This window comes from Denticeps clupeoides, chromosome 20 (genome assembly GCF_900700375.1).
Source record: "Denticeps clupeoides chromosome 20, fDenClu1.1, whole genome shotgun sequence".
NCBI lineage: Eukaryota > Metazoa > Chordata > Actinopteri > Clupeiformes > Denticipitidae > Denticeps > Denticeps clupeoides.
In genome coordinates this window covers 4,813,849-4,829,892 of record NC_041726.1, presented here as the reverse complement: position 1 = coordinate 4,829,892, position 16,044 = coordinate 4,813,849, and the positions used below count along the sequence as shown (strand labels likewise).

General features: G+C 48.3%; 1 protein-coding gene across 4 annotated transcripts in view; it reads left to right on the top strand.

Annotated features, from left to right (window-relative positions):
- The first annotated feature begins 2,519 nt into the window (after positions 1-2,519).
- elmo1 (engulfment and cell motility 1 (ced-12 homolog, C. elegans)) overlaps positions 2,520-16,044 on the top strand; it is a 71,969-nt gene continuing 58,444 nt past the window's right edge. For 2 of the 4 annotated variants that reach the window (XM_028963433.1, XM_028963430.1), the window contains exon 1: positions 2,520-2,853. The gene's annotated coding sequence lies outside the window, so the exon portion shown is untranslated. The remainder of the gene's footprint in view (positions 2,854-16,044) is intronic. The other 2 variants (XM_028963435.1, XM_028963434.1) reach the window with 1 other exon arrangement.

Sequence of the window (16,044 nt, the reverse complement as noted above, 5' to 3'; positions counted from 1 at the left end):
TGGTAAGGAAATTCGTTTTCTTTTTTTTTTTTTTTTGGCACCCGCAGCTGCCACGTGCTGCTTTGTACCGAAAACGCGGCACGCCGAATCAAAGGCGACGCTCGCTCGGCTCTAATGACGGGCCGATTCATGGAGCAGGCCATTCAGAAACCAGGATTGGAGGAACACTTGACAGCTGAGCAGATAGAGCCTGCCCTAGTTCACTCCGGTCAGGCATCTGTGGTGTATGTTCATGGCCTAATAAACCCTGGAAATAGTTCTTTTAAATAGTTCTTTTCGTTCTCTATAAGCAGTGATGTCTGGTTCATATGGAAGAAAAAGTTTTGACAGATCTCAGACGCAAGGGTCAGAGAAAAATCATTTTGGGGGTCATGTTATTGGCCTAGTTAGCAATTCACCAACTCACTCACGTGTATACATATTTACATTTGTATTTACATTTACATTTACGGCATTTATCAGACGGCCTTATCTAGAGCGACTTACAATCAGTAGTTTCAGGGACAGTCCCCCTGGAGACACTCAGGGTTAAGTATCTTGCTCAGGGACGAGTGTGTTACCCACTAGGCTACTACCCCCCCCCCCCCTCTCTCTCTCTTTTTTATATATATATAAAAGATGTTTTACCCTTTTTGTTGGTGGGTAAATATTTCTGTCAAAGAGAACACGATATGTAATGATTAAAAACGGTTCCTCTTGAGTCTCCAAGCGAGGGAATATCTTCATCTTGAGGCTGGTGTCAGAGAGTAGTGAATCATTTGCCCGTGGTTGTCCAGGGCAGTGGTAACCCAGCAGTTAAGGAAGCGGCCCCGTAATCAGAAGGTTGCCGGTTCGAATCCCGATCCGCCGAGGTGCCACTGAGGTGCCACTGAGCAAAGCACCGTCCCCACACACTGCTCCCCGGGCGCCTGTCATGGCTGCCCACTGCCCACCAAGGGTCATGGTTAAATACAGAGGACAAATGTGCTGTGCTGCTGTGTATCACATGTGACAATCACTTCACTTCAAGTGCATATGAAGGCCGTGTTTTAAATAGCACATTTTGGAACCCCAGCCTTCCAGCCTGAGGGGAATCATTTATTCGCTCCTATATTCCATGTATTTTCTTAGTAACAGCAATCCCAACCCTTCATTCACAGTGACTTGGATTTTTACATATAGGATCTTCTTCTGAGGCTTAACAGACGTCAAGTCGCCTGATTGACTCCCTCCCAGTCGGCGAGGTTAATGGCAGTCGAGAGCTTGGGCTTTGTGCCTCATCCTTGGGTCTCTTTGTCCACTGAGGAGGGAAAAAAAAGGGTGTTTTTGAATTTGCGCACACGCTTTTAACATCTCGTAAGTGATCAATTAGCTCTGTTCACAAGGAGACGTCGCGTTTAGGCTGAACAGTTATGTAACGGAGAGGGGGTTATGACATGCCGTGAGATTATAGAATTTTTTTTTATAGCCATATGGCCACAGGACCCTAAGATTATCAGAGGCTGTTCAGTTCGGCGGAGGCCCGTTGGGCCATATTGCGCTTCATGAACAAAGGTCTCTTAGTGACGCCGCCCTTTGTTCTTCATAAATAGATAATTGTCCCGTACTTTCCCCATCTGTTCAATAAAATATTTATTTATTGAAATGTCCACGGTCATGTTGCTCGTCCATAAAGCAAGATTGCTCATTTATCCAGATAATCTCGTGCAAAAAATTGGGTCTCTACATAATGCCATATAAAAATGCACGAAGCAAGATTTAAAAAAAAATGTATACTCTAGATCCTACTTTGCAACCACAACATTTGCCTTCCATCCCAGGCCAGAGAGGTCTTACTTTGTGAAGTAAAATGTGAAAATGCTGAATCATTTATTGAAAAAAGAAATCAATTCTGTTTCATAATCATAATGTCTGTGTTACGGATTATGGGTGGAGAATTCTTCTACTTTTATATATAATGTAAAAAAAAATGATTTTACAGTAATAAAATTTGTCCGATACGTTGGAGAAGAAAATTTTTACTTTGTTGAGGCATGTGCAACTTGAAAAAAAGCTCAGGTCTTCAGGATCATAACTAGACGGCCTAGTGGTTTAGGAAGCGGCCCCCGGTTCGAATCCCGATCCGCCGAGGTGCCACTGAGCAAAGCACCGTCCCCACACACTGCTCCCCGGTCACTCGTCATGGCCGCCCACTGCTCACCAAGGGTCATGGGTTAAATGCAGAGGACGCATTTCACTGTGTGCACCGTGTGCTGTGCTGCAGTGTTCCACAATGACAGTGTTTCCGAATATTTCAACATATAATGAAATATGTCAAAACTGTGCAACACACTTCAATAAAATAACGTTTATGCAAAAAATAATATATGCAACTAATTTCACTTTCACATTTCACTTTCACTTACTCCAGATTTGGACACAAAGACGTGGATTATTACCCCCCATCCATCCCTCCCTCCCTCCCTCGTTATTCCCCCAGACAAGTTTATATCGCAGGAATCGCGAGATGAACGTCGCGTTGCGTCAGACGGCGGAGCGAACGGCGTTACGTAAAGAGCCGAGCGGCGGCGAACGAGTCGGTGTCGCCGGGCGTCGCCGACTCGGAGGAGAGGAAGCGGCCAGCCGACTGCGGAGGAAGGAGGAAGTGAAGGAACACAGAGAGACAGAGAGACAGAGAGAGACAGAGAGAGAGAGAGAGAGAGACAGAGAGAGACAGAGAGAGAGAGAGAGAGAGAGAGAGAGAGAGAGAGAAGAGCAGGACTGTGCGGGGATCAGTCGGGGCGACGAAGAGTCGGACGGAAAGTCCGGAGATCAGCACGAAACAAAACAAGAAGGAACGAAAGAAAGAAAGAACGTCCCCTCGTCTCCAATCAGGTCGGTACAAAAAAATTATAATATGCAACTAAATATATATATGTATATATATAATCATATATTCAGCGCGTGGGCTTTGTGGCCATGCTGGCGATTATTTTTATTTTATATATATATATATATATATATATATATATATATATATATATATATATATATATATATATATATATATATATATATATATATATATATATTTTTTTTTTTTTTTTTTGAGTTTGCGGGTGATCGGGACAACAGTCCGACCGGAGCGCAGCTGTCACCGTCGCCGGAAGGGGACAACTTTACTCGCGGCGCGACCGCCGCTGGAAAGCGGCGCTTTTGTTTTCATGGTTTAGGCGCGCGCAGGGGTGCGATTGTTATTATTTTTTTTTTTAATCCCATTTTATTCGTTTATTTTTTGGTTAAACGCACCGTTTTTGCAAATGTTTTTATTTATTTTTTGGTATGTGCGTATTTTTTTTCGCGCGTCCCGAAACTTCCGTCCGTCCACGCGGCCGCCGTAACGTCGTCTTAATCAGACGGACGAGCGGTGCTTTGCGGCGACGTCACGACGTGTTTGTCCCCGTGGCCCCGGGGTGCCGCGATGACCTCACCCCGTCGCGACATCCGCGCGTTATTAATGGCGGCCCCGGTGAGTAAAACCCGACAGCAACACGTCTTTTACACCGTTTACACTTCAAACCCGTTTTACCTCCACCGTCCTGCTCCTCTCGTTCTGTTGGAGATGCCGGAGAGCATTTACATCTTTACATTTACACCATTTACCAGACGCCCTTATCCAGAGCGACTTACAATCAGTAGGTACAGGGACAGGGTTAAGTGTCTTGCTCAGGGACACAATGGTAGTAAGTGGGATTCGAACCCGGGTCTTCTGGTTCATAGGCGAGTGTCTAACCCACTAGGCCACTACCACCCGGTACCACCCGGTATATATCCAGATAAATACCACAGTATTTTATCCAGAGCGACTTACAGGGACAGTCCCCCCCTGGAGACACTCAGGGTTAAATGTCTTGCTCAGGGACACAGTGGGATTTGAACCTGGGTCTTCTGGTTCACTAGCACGGTCAAAACGGCGCGGTCTGCACATAACAATGCAGGTGAATCTGGGACCCTCAGCAACGCATGTGTGGCATCTGGACCTGCATTTATCTTATTGTGGATCAAATCTTAATTACGTCCAATCGCAGGACAAAAAAAAAAAAAAAGGCGTTTAATCTACGTTTAATTCTGACTTCCCGGCCGTGTTCCAGGGGGCGGTACTTTAAAAGCTGTTCGGCGCGTTAAAAAAGACTTCGAATGCACCGAATGATGGTTGATGATGGAACGTCTGCGTGCGCGGGGGGAGGAGCCTTGATTTCCGGCGGAACGCTGGCCTTCTGTCACTTTCAAAGCGTCACTGGTTGTCAGAAAAGCGACTGTCGATGGCCTTGGAAGAGCCTGGAGTTTCTACACACCGTTTAAAATGTAGAATAGTGACCTTCCTCTCGCCGAATGACGCGTTTTTTTTTTCTTCTTCTTTTGTTTCGTGAAGAAAGGCGGGAAGTGCAGGCAGGCGGAAGTTCCCAACAACTACTTCCCGCCGCTTCGCCCGACCCGTACCTGCAGCTGCAACCACCGTCAACAAATACACACCGTACAGGCCAAAAGTCTGGACGCACCTTCTCCTTCAACGTGTTTTCTTTATCTTCATGACCATTTACGTTGGTAGATTCTCACTGAAGGCATCAGAACTATGAATGAACACATGTGGAGTTATGTACTTAACAAAAAAGGTGAAATAACTGAAAACATGTTTTATATTCTAGTTTCTTTGCTCTGATTACTGCTTTACACACTCTTGGCATTCTCTCGATGAGCTTCAAGAGGTCGTCACCTGAAATGGTTCTCCAACCGTCTTGAAGGAGTTCCCAGAGGTGTTTAGCACTTGTTGGTCCAGCTCACCCCAAACCATCTGGACTGGGTTCAGGTCCGGTGACTGTGGAGGTTGGGTCTCCACTTTTTGTTAAGTACAGAACTCCACATGTGTTCATTCATAGTTTTGATGCCTTCAGTGAGAATCTACCAACGTAAATGGTCATGAAGATAAAGAACACACATCGAAGGAGAAGGTGTGTGAACATTTGGTCTGTACTTCAGTTTTGTTCAAGATTTTTTTTGAGGGGGAAAAAAATTTGGTTTCTTTCATTTTCTCCTTTAAAAAAAAAGAATTAACAAAGCGCTTTATAAAGAACTTCGGCGATTCAGCGCGAGAGAGAACGTAAATGTGAAGGTCAGAAGTCGACTCCGCTCAATACTTCCCGCCGGTCGCAGGAACCTTCCGGCTTGTCGCGTTCGGCGTCCGAGGAAGGGACGTGGGGCCAGATGATCGGCGGGCTTGAACTGTCCTCCTCCTGGACGGTCGGTGGGACCGCGGTGGGACCGTTGGCTCCCGCCGCACGGCAGGGGGGCCTTTTTTTCCGCGGGGTGCTCGAGGCTCGCGTGATGGACGCCGCCCGGCGCGCCGCCGGTTCGCGGTTTAATTCTGGGCCGCACCTGCATATAAAAACCACGCGCGCTCCATCTCCGTCCGAACCGCTCCAGATGTCCTTATTTGGCCGTGGACCGTCTTTTGGGGACGGAGCCCGCGCCCTTTGCTTTCACGGTGAAATAAGTTCCAGATGTGCTAATTTCGGGGGTCCGGCTGCTCCTGTAAATGGCTTCGGTGCCGCCGCCCACCGCTCGGCTCCTCCCTCGGTCCCCATTGCCGCGGTCGGAAAGGACACGCGGAGGCGGCGGCGCTCACGCTTCCTCGACCCGGAGGCCTTTAAGGCCTCGGCCCCCTGAACGTTCTCGGCTCCATCGTCTCGACAGCTTTTGATCACCGGGGCGGCCCCCGTCAAACCAGCGGCACGATTTTTGGCCTCTTTATTGTCCTGCACATTCATCTTTATACACTTACAGACCTGTGTACATGCACACATATATTTACATTCAGTATATATATTTATCTATAAACAACTTGTGCAAATATCACTTACACACATCCTTGCACGTCTATTACATTTACATTTACGGCATTTGGCAGAGCGACTTATCCAGAGCGACTTACAACGTGCTTCCATGTCACCATGGATGAAGTGGTCAGTTCTGGTTCACTAGGACCCCCAACTATGAATACAATCTTTTTATTCACTCTGTTGTAGATTTTGTACACAAAGTTCGACAACAAGAAAATTACAATTTAATCTAAATATTCTTTAAAGAGGAAGGTCTTGAGCTGCCGTGTGAAGGTGCTCAGTGACTGAGCTGTTCTGACCTCGAGGGGAAGTTCATTCCACCGCCGAGGGGCCAAGACGGAGAAGAGTCTAGATGAGCGTCTTCCTTTTACCTTCAGAGATGGAGGGACCATTTACATTTACGGCATTTATCAGACGCCCTTATCCAGAGCGACTTACAGTCAGTAGTTACAGGGACAGTCCCCCCCTGGAGACACTCAGGGTTAAGTGTCCTGCTCAGGGACACGATTGTAGTAAGTGGGGTTTGAACCTGGGTCTTCTGGTTCATAGGCGACTGTGTTACCCGCTAGGCCACTACCATCCCGGACCAGGCGAGCAGTACTGGAGGCTCGGAGTATACGAGGTGCAGTGTGAGGTGTAATGAGGGCTGTGAGGTAGGATGATGCTACTCCATGTTTGGTTTTGTAGGCCAGCATCAGTATTTTGAACCTGATGCAGGGGGGGCAGCTACTGGGAGCCAGTGGAGGGAACATAGCAGAGGGGCGGTGTGGGAGAACTTGGGAAGGTTGAAGGTCAGTCGTTGCTGCTGCATTTTGTATGAGTTGTAGAGGTCGGATGGTACGCACTTGGCCAATAAACACGATTCTGATTCTGATGAGGGTGGACGGGCACGTATGGATGAGTTGGGCGGTGAAGTGGAAGTACAAGCCCGTCTCCGGGTCCAGACGCCGCGTCTCCGTCGGCCTTCATCGGTGCCCTCTGTTCGGACTCCTCTCCCTTTTAAGCTTTGTTTTTTTTCGCCCTTTTATGTGAATCCGGGTAATTTTTTTCGTTGTTGTTACGTTTCTTTTCTCAGGGATTGGGGACGTGCCAGATATATCGCTGCTGTCATTTTAGTGCATTTCGAGCCGTTTTTTTTTTTTTTTTTTTTTTTTTTTTCTTTTAACGGGGCGCAGGAGAGATGCCTCAGCAGGTTTCCAGAGCGCGTCCCTCCGCGGCGTCGCAAGCGAGCGGTCCGCTTCCGCCAGCATTTCGCACGCTTCGTTTTTTGGAGATTGTTGTGGCCTAGATTTTCTGAATCGATTTTTTTTTTTCCTTACAATTCGATGCCAACTTTGCCCTGGTGAGAATAAAACAGCGGCGTCTTCATCGGTACGTTTTGTCATTGTATATGCCGGCTTGCTGTGGTGCAAAATTCCGAGATTGCTGTAATTACGACCATAATCCGGGAGATGCCGGCCGATCGTACGCTCACGGAAACCGGCATACACATTCACATCTGCCTGTGCTTCCCACATTTCTACAATATTAAACATCCATGAATTGTAAAAAAAAAATATATATATATGTATATGTATATGTATATGTATATATATGTATACATATATACTGCTTTTAAATCTTCGCCAAGTTTCTGTTCCCTAGACACAGTACAGGCCAAAAGTTTGGACACACCTTTTCATTCAACGTGTTTTCTTTATTTTCGTGACCATTTACATTACAAAACTATGAATGAACACATGTGGAGTTCTGTACTTAACAAAAAAGGTGAAATAGCTGAAAACATGTTTTATATTCTAGTTTCTTTGCTCTGATTACTGCTTTGCACACTCTTGGCATTCTTTCGATGAGCTTCAAGAGGTCGTCACCTGAAATGCTTCTCCAACAGTCTTGAAGGAGTTCCCAGAGGTGTTTAGCACTTGCTGGTCCAGCTCACCCCAAACCATCTGGATTGGGTTCAGGTCCGGTGACTGTGGAGGTCAGGTCTCCACTTTTTGTTAAGTACAGAACTCCACATGTGTTCATTCATAGTTTTGATGCCTTCAGTGAGAATCTACCAACGTAAATAGTAATGAAAATAAAGGAAACACATCGAAGGAGAAGGTTCATCCAGAGTTTTGGCCTGTACGGTATAAGAACAGTGCTGCTAACTTGAGCTAGCCTCTCCTAGCTGCACGTACCAACTATGCTAACTAGCATGTTAGCCTGTTTAATTAGCAAAAAGCTAGTAGGCTTGCATCACTAGCTGACACGCCCTGAGCGCAATGCTGCTCGGCGTTGACACAGAGTGCGTCTTTAAAATGAATAGACGCCATTATTAGAAGCCAAAGTGGTTGGCTCACTGGCTATTATATTTACAGCATTTTACATTTACAGCATTTATCAGACACCCTTATCCAGAGCGACTTACAATCAGTAGTTACAGGGACAGTCCCCCCCTGGGGCAACTCAGGGTTAAGGGTCTTGCTCAGGGACACAATGGTAGTAAGTGGGATTTGAACCCGGGTCTTCTGGTTCATGGGCAAGTGTGTTACCCACTAGGCTACTACCACCCACTCTTTACTCTTTAAATGCAGATTATCACGCCGCCTGATGATCAAGGAGAGTAGACCTGCTGAATTTGTTGTCCAAAATTTCTCTTTTATTTCCCATGTCACCAAAATGAATGCTGCGTGTGGTGTTTTTTCCAGTTTATTCCCATCAGCCCAGTTGTAATGTAATGATGTACTTAATTTGTTGTCGGCAAACACGCTCCATGGGCCACTAAATGCTTACTGAAGCAAGCTGGACGCCTATTTTTTTTAATATTTCTTTCCCTGTTCTCGCCTTGTTTGCGGCCGCTTCGCGCCATTCTGCCGAGCGCGCGTCACTGCTTGCTGACCTCGAGTCTTTTAAAAGCTCGGCGCGTGCGGCCGGCGATGGAAATGACTGGATACGTTCCTCTCTCGCCGAGCGAGTGACCTCTCCTGCGTGTGTGGGTTTTACATTTTTTTTATTAAGTAACTCCATGTCGAGATTAACATCTGGCACATCGGGTCCATGTAAACAGACTTGTTTTTTTTCTGCTGAGGAATCCGTCCGTGTCTGTCGTCGTTTCCTCTCGTGCTAATTGTGCTCGGTATGCGGGCGAAAGCGCCGCTTCTCAAAGCTAAATGGGATTCGACGCGGCGTGGCGCCCAGACCTCTCCGACGGCCGCCGTCCCTACCTGTTACACTCTCGCGGGGGTCCACGTCACTTACCTCCCTGAACGGGACGGGACAAATGTCTTAACTTCGAAGTCACCGGAGTTCTGTCACCAAAGGCCGAGGCCACAGGCGCTTTTATCAAGATTAACAACAACAACAACAACATTTATTTCTTATAGAGCCCAAAATCACATACAGTATGTCTCAATGGGCTTTGACAGGCCCTACAGTTGACATCCCACACACTTGACCTTTCTGCACACAAGGAAAAACTCCACACAAAAGAAAAGAAAAAGAGTAAAAAAGAAAGGAAGAAACGTTGGGAAGGAGTGATACAGAGAGGGACCCCCTTCCAGGGTAGAGTGAGCCTGCAAATGGTGTCAGTGCAGGGTTGGTGATGATTTGTCCAATAAGAGAAAAAAGTCCCACAGTTGTAGGGTTGGAGGAGTCCAGAATGTAGTCCAGTGTCATGGTCTAGATTACGTGTCCATAATTGTCTTACTGGTCCATTTGAAGATTTCCTGAAGCTGTAGTTGTAAAGGTGGTGGCTGTGGTGACCCTCTGGTATGCTCCAGACACCAGGCCTGGGTTTGGATTGTGTGGAACGTAATATTTGTTGAAGTGACCATAAGACCGACGCGAGAAATTACGACTTTTAAGAGGAAAAGTCTGTAGAATAAGCGGAAAAAATCCGAGAGGCGTCAAAGTTAACATCTGCACAGCGTCTGGTTTTGTGCGAACGCAGCCGTTCCGCCGGCTCCGCCCCACACGGTTGACCTGTGCCACTGTTCCAGCAGGCGACCCCCGGCCTCGTGTAAACTGTTCCCACCTCCCTCCCGGCCGCGGCGCGTCGCCTCGCCTTTTACCGCCTGCCGTAAACACTCGCCGCCCCGCGTCTCCAAACAAACGTTGGCTGTGTTCGCGCCGTGCCAACGGCGTCTGGCCTCAACAGGCACAGCCAATACACCGCCTATGGGGCTGGTCCGAAAGCTGCTGGACCAGTTGGGGGACATTTACAGTATTTATCAGACGCCCTTATCCAGAGCAACTTACAGTCAGTAGTTACAGGGGACAGTCCCCCCCTGGAGACACTCAGAGTTAAGTGTCTTGCTCAGGGATACAATGGTAGTAAGTGGGATTTGAACCTGGGTCTTCTGGTTCATAGCCTAGTGTTACCCACTAGGCTACTACCACCCACAGGGGACATTTCTACCCCTGTCAAAATTAGAGGTGTGAACGTTCACTGGTCTCACGATTCGATTTAACTACGACTATCAATGCCTTGATATTGATGCACTGTGAGGCACCCCATAAATTTTCTACATTGTCATGATGTCTTCAAATATAGGGGTTCAGGTCTCATATGCCTGTGTGGACACGTTGATTTGCTACAATGAGCAGAAAAACTGTCGGTGTTCTATCTGCGCTCACCTTCTTCTTTTAAAGGCACACGTCACTATGCTGTGGGCGGAGCTAGTCGATTCTCCACCGAGCAGACCTGTGGTCCCTTTTACTATTTCATTTTGTATGACATAAAAGCAGTAGCGTTCGGTACGTGTAACGTCCCCGTCTCATGTACGAGCGGACATTTGCCTGGCCGTGGCGGGACTGAGGTGCCGTAAGCATAGTAAATGGAGAGCGCGACGGAAACCCCAGCAGCGGGGGCAGTGGTGGCCTAGCAGATAAGAGGCGGCCCCGTAATCAGAAGGTTGCCGGTTCGAATCCAGAACCGCCAAGGTGCCACTGAGGTGCCACTGAGCAAAGCACCGTCCCCACACACTGCTCCCCGGGCGCCTGTCATGGCCGCCCACTGCTCACTCAGGGTGATGGGTTAAATGCAGAGGACAAATTTCACTGTGTGCACCATGTGCTGTGCTGCTGTGTATCATGTGACAATAACTTTATTTTATTATTATTAGCAGCGGCGTTAGATTCTTCCCGGCGGGCCTCCAACTACACACCGACCCGAACCCGTTACGACCCGGAGCCACAAACGGCGGAAAAGCGGCAGGTTCAAATGTCCGCGGCATCAGCTGGACGTTTTCAGAGTTTCCTGAACTTGCCGCTAAGACGAGAAAGAAAACTCGGCCGGTTCTTTGATTCCGTCGGTCGCGCAGAACCACATCACAGTGCGCGGCGGTCAAAGGTCAACAAATTCCAGGCACTTTTTAACAGGCCTTTTCATGCCGCCGGCAGAAGATCGGCAAGGAAGGTCACTATGCAGAATCGCCCGCGTCTGCATCGACCGAAACGGGCTCGGCCACGACGAGAAGGCTCTTCCTGTCCAGAAGGAGGAAGGGTCCCTGATTAAGTGAGGCACTTCCTGTTGCACGTTTTTTTCCTCTTTGTGGAGCTCCCTGCTGTCGGAAGTGGAGAACGTGGCGCGGTGTAACGGTACGGCCTGTAACATAACGCCGCGCTTTTTGTTGCTTTTTTCTTTGCTTTGCGGGACGGACCGTGATGTTCTACCTTCAGGGTAGGAAAAAAAAAAACCCCAAAACACCAAACGTCCCTCATTTCATCGTGCATCTGATGACATAATTATCCTAGAAAGCGAGAGTTCTTCCACGCTCGGCCCAAAAATAGGTCGCCTCTGCTCGAGTAGAACGCCCCCGAACCGCCACGAACGCGCCCCCCCCCCACCCCAAAACCCGCGCAGCGGCGGCTTCACAACACGAAACTGAGAAAAAAAAAACCCCACGACCTGGGCCTGGTGCGGACCTCAATGAGGGGTTTAAACTCCAGCTGGAAGATGAAAGAGGAGAAACTCTACACCCCCCACCCCCCCCCCCCCCCCTTCATCTCACACACTCACAATCACTCACACACACACACTCACACACACACTCACACACACACACAGCTTGCAGGCCGGTCGGCGGCGGACATCCTCGGCGAGGGGGGAGGATCTGTGGCGTCCCCCAGGGTGAAGGGTGATGGGTGTGAAGTATCTGATACAGCTGGGGTTTGGGGGGTGTCGGGGGACAGCTGCTAGTGTGTGTGTGTGTGAGAGAGAGAGAGAGAGAGAGATAATCACAGTGTCTCTATTGTTTCCCGCTCCTGTGCCAGTCAGCGCCGGCCCTTCATTTCGCTCCCTCGCTCGGAAGTCCGCCGCTTTTACGGTCTCCGCCGGAGTCAATCCTCCGGTGACATCTGCGGCGGAGAGAATTGAGCGGTGAATCGGTGGAGAGTAGAAACCCCACAGCACCCGGATCTGGCCACCTTCCGCGTTGTAAAACGGACCGTGCGGCTCGGGCCGCGCTCGAGACTTTTCCACTTTTGAAGTAATATTTACGGCTTGTCGTAATTTGGTTAAAAGGAAAAATAAAAAAAAAATGTAACTGCTTTGCACCGTTTTTTCCCCCCCTTGAAGTAGGACATGTAAAAATAGCAGCGAATCAATCACAGAACGTTCCGGGCCTCTTTTATTCGGGGCTTCAATCTGGGCTAGCGGAGCCCATCGGGGAATGTGGTCGTACCCGGAAGGCCCTGAGCTGAATTCTCCGTCAGCCGAGGTGACCGTTCCGTGCAGCGGTCCATGCCGAAGACGGACTTGGTGTCACGTCGGAACTTTTGAGGGCGATTTGGATTTTCGTGAGAAAAAATAAAAATAAAAAAACGAGACGGGGTCTCGGGGTCTCGGCCTCTGTGGTCGTCCTACACTCGAGCCGCTAGATGCACATGCTGCCAAATGGACGCGGCGTCCCGCCTGAGTTGTTTTATTGCCGAGACACCAGAGATGAACGTGCGTATAGAATAGGATTTAATTAGGATCCGCGTCCAATCAAAATGGCAGCCGTGCCGCTGATCTCGCCCTAATGGTTTTTTTTTTTTAATATGCACGTGGCACGCCGTTGCAAACGCCCTCGCCTGGCGCCACCTTGCTGGCACGCAGCAAGAAGGTGGTAAATGGTAAGAAAGGGCGCGGCATTTGGTCGCGACCCGCTGTGACGAGGACGTTCCCAGAATCAGGAACGGTGGCGGCGGGACAAACCTCGTCTCAGGCCGGAACTGGCAGCCTGGGATTGCAGGCGTGGTCGTCACACGGTGTCGGATCGTTTCGGCCGCGCCCACTTCTCGTATATGTATTCAGACCCAGCGGGATAAAGCATAATGGACCGCGGAGCTTCGCAAGCCCTGTAATTATCGTGGGGCTTTTGTGTGCTCATTCCGTTTGGGAGAAAAGGAGGATTAGCTTCATTTAGGGTTTTTTATTTTTAATGGCTGAAACTAAACGTTTGGTTACGACATTGTGGTTTCTTAATCCCGTATTTGATGATGTTCATGCGCGGGACACGTTATGGACGGTCTGTGTGTAGATCAGACGGCATTTACTTGCCTTTTGGGTCCTTTAATAACCGGACGGATCCGTTTTTATCTGGTCAAATACCGGAATTCGTCCGACACACGCACTGCTGCCGACAATAAGTCGTTTCGTACGCGTGGTAGTAGCCTAGTGGGTAACACACTCGCCTATGAACCAGAAGACCCTTGTTCGAAACCCACTTACTACCATTGTGTCCCTGAGCAAGACACTTAACCCTGAGTGTCTCCAGGGGGGGACTGTCCCTGTAACTACTGATTGTAAGTCGCTCTGGATAAGGGCGTCTGGTAAATGCTGTAAAAAAAAAAAAAATACATTTCGCCACTCCAGCTTGCTCACAGAGTGGCTATTTTCAGGAAACGGTCGGTTTCACTTAACACGATACCCCAGAACCCACCGCCAAGGTCAGGGGCGCGCCGGTACTATGCGTTCAATACACGTGCCATGCAGGGAATACAAGGATCCGTTTATTCCAGTATAATAGCCGTGCTCTCAGTTACACCGTCCAAGCCATTCGGATTACCTAACCGCCATTGTTCTGCTTTTTGGTTGTGTGTGTGTGTGTGTGTGTGTGTGTGTTTTTCTTCTCTCAATGGCTCCGTTTCGTAAGCGTATCCGTATCGTCCACCGCTTTTTATAGAACGGAATATTTTGAAACGCGTGCATCGTTCTCCTTTTTCCCCCCTCTACCCTCGCCCTGCTGCCCACTTCTGCCCACTCGTGAGCGGAGCGCTCGGCGGGGTTGGCGCATGGCTCCTCTCGTCGGGGCGTCCGCACATCCGTCCATTAGCGCGGGCCGCCGCGGTCGCCGGCGAGGCCCGCTCACCGGAAAGCGGACAAGAAGCCGTATATGTTGTAATACCTTCTATTAATACGCTATCATCCTTTACACCAAAACCGCTCTCGAGCGCGCAGTTTTATCAAATTTACTATCGTGCCACAGGCAGGTCCTGCATGTACTTACATGCAGATATTAAGAATTTTGTAGCCGACGTTTTTTTTTTTTTTTTACAAACTGATGCAGGGGCGGTGGCGGCTTCGAATCCCGTTCCGCCGAGGTGCCACTGAGCAAAGCACCGTCCCCACACACTGCTCCCCGGGCGCCTGTCATGGCCGCCCACTGCTCACCAAGGGTGAGGGTTAAATACAGAGGACTCGTTCCGCCGTGTCACCGTACGCTGTGCTGCAGTGTTTCACAATGACAATCACTCCATTTTCACTAAGCACAAGGCTACACTCTTATTATGCATGCTCAGCATTTACATAAAGAAATAGATAAAAGCGTAAGCTCCTCCCATTTTAAAAACGTTGCTGAAAGATTGTTTTCTGAAGGACAATTATTTTCACGGCAACAACAATGCCGTTTAGTGCCTCTTACTCAAGATACGAAAAACTAACATAAATGGTTCTTCCTTGTTTCCTCTTTTCATGTAAATGCCGAGGACACCTTTGACCCCAGTGGCCACGCCCCACCCACAAACAGCGCCCTGAAAGTTATGTTATGCACTTTTCCATGTCTTGCGAAATACATAATTCAGATCATATCAGGGGTTGTGTCCAGTGTTGTTGTTTTCCCCTGTGTGTGTGTCTGTATGTGTGTGTATTATATAATATACATATTATACATATTATAATATATATATAATATAATAAATAATACAAACAGGCAAGATTGCATAACCCCGAATTTAGACTCAGTATTAGTCCGTTTTTAAGCCTCCCCACATCTGTTTTTCCCTTTTATTCTGAATTTTTAATGTACTTTTTGTCCATGTCTGTCATGTTCCTGGTAATTTTTGTCATTTATATTTATTATTATTTTAGTGTACAGCACCTTTGGTCAGATGTTAAAGTGCTTAATAAGTAAATATTGGTTTTGTATGGTGTGGTCTGGCATGGACTAGCCCTCTTCCCACAGCCAAAGCCCAATCTGGAGTCTTGCGAGGACAAGGGGACAGGAGGGGAATAGCGGAGGAAAGGTTTCCGCCACCGCATCAGATCATAATTTGGGGTAAAGAAGCCGCTGCCGCGGGAGACGAGTCCGGTCTGGAATATTTAGATGATTGGCTGATATCCCTCGGAACGTTTTCACTGTGGTTCGGAAGAACGTCCCATTCGCCTTAAAGCCGTGCGATGACTACGTCTGAAGGAACAAAAGAACGCTGCCTAGCTTCAGCAAAGTACCCGTCGTTGCGTATGCACAACGTGCATGTTCCCCTCGCTCATTTACGTCTTTCTCTATTCATAATTATCCCTACGTTCACAGTAAACATTTTTCGCGCATCTCGCTCTCTCTCTCTCTCTCTCTCCCTCTCTCCCTCTCCCTCTCTCTCTCTCCCCGGTGCGGCGGGTGGCAGTTGCCGTGTCAGTGGGACGATGGGGCGGGGCCGTGCGTGTGCCTCGATTCGGGCTGCTGAAGGGCCTCGGAGCAGAAGGTCGCGCAGTGACTCACTTTTTTTTTTAACCCTTCTCCTTCCTGCCATTAGTTTGCGGTCCATTGGCTTCCATTGTTTGTATTGTACCCTTCATACATGCACTTACAGCAATTTAATTAAAAATATTTTTTTTGCAAAAAGTTAATTATTTATACTCTTTTTTTTTTTTTTTTTTTTTAATAGTTTGCATTTATTGAAACACACTTTTGTGTCTTAGTGCACTAATGTAATTTAATTAAAGGGG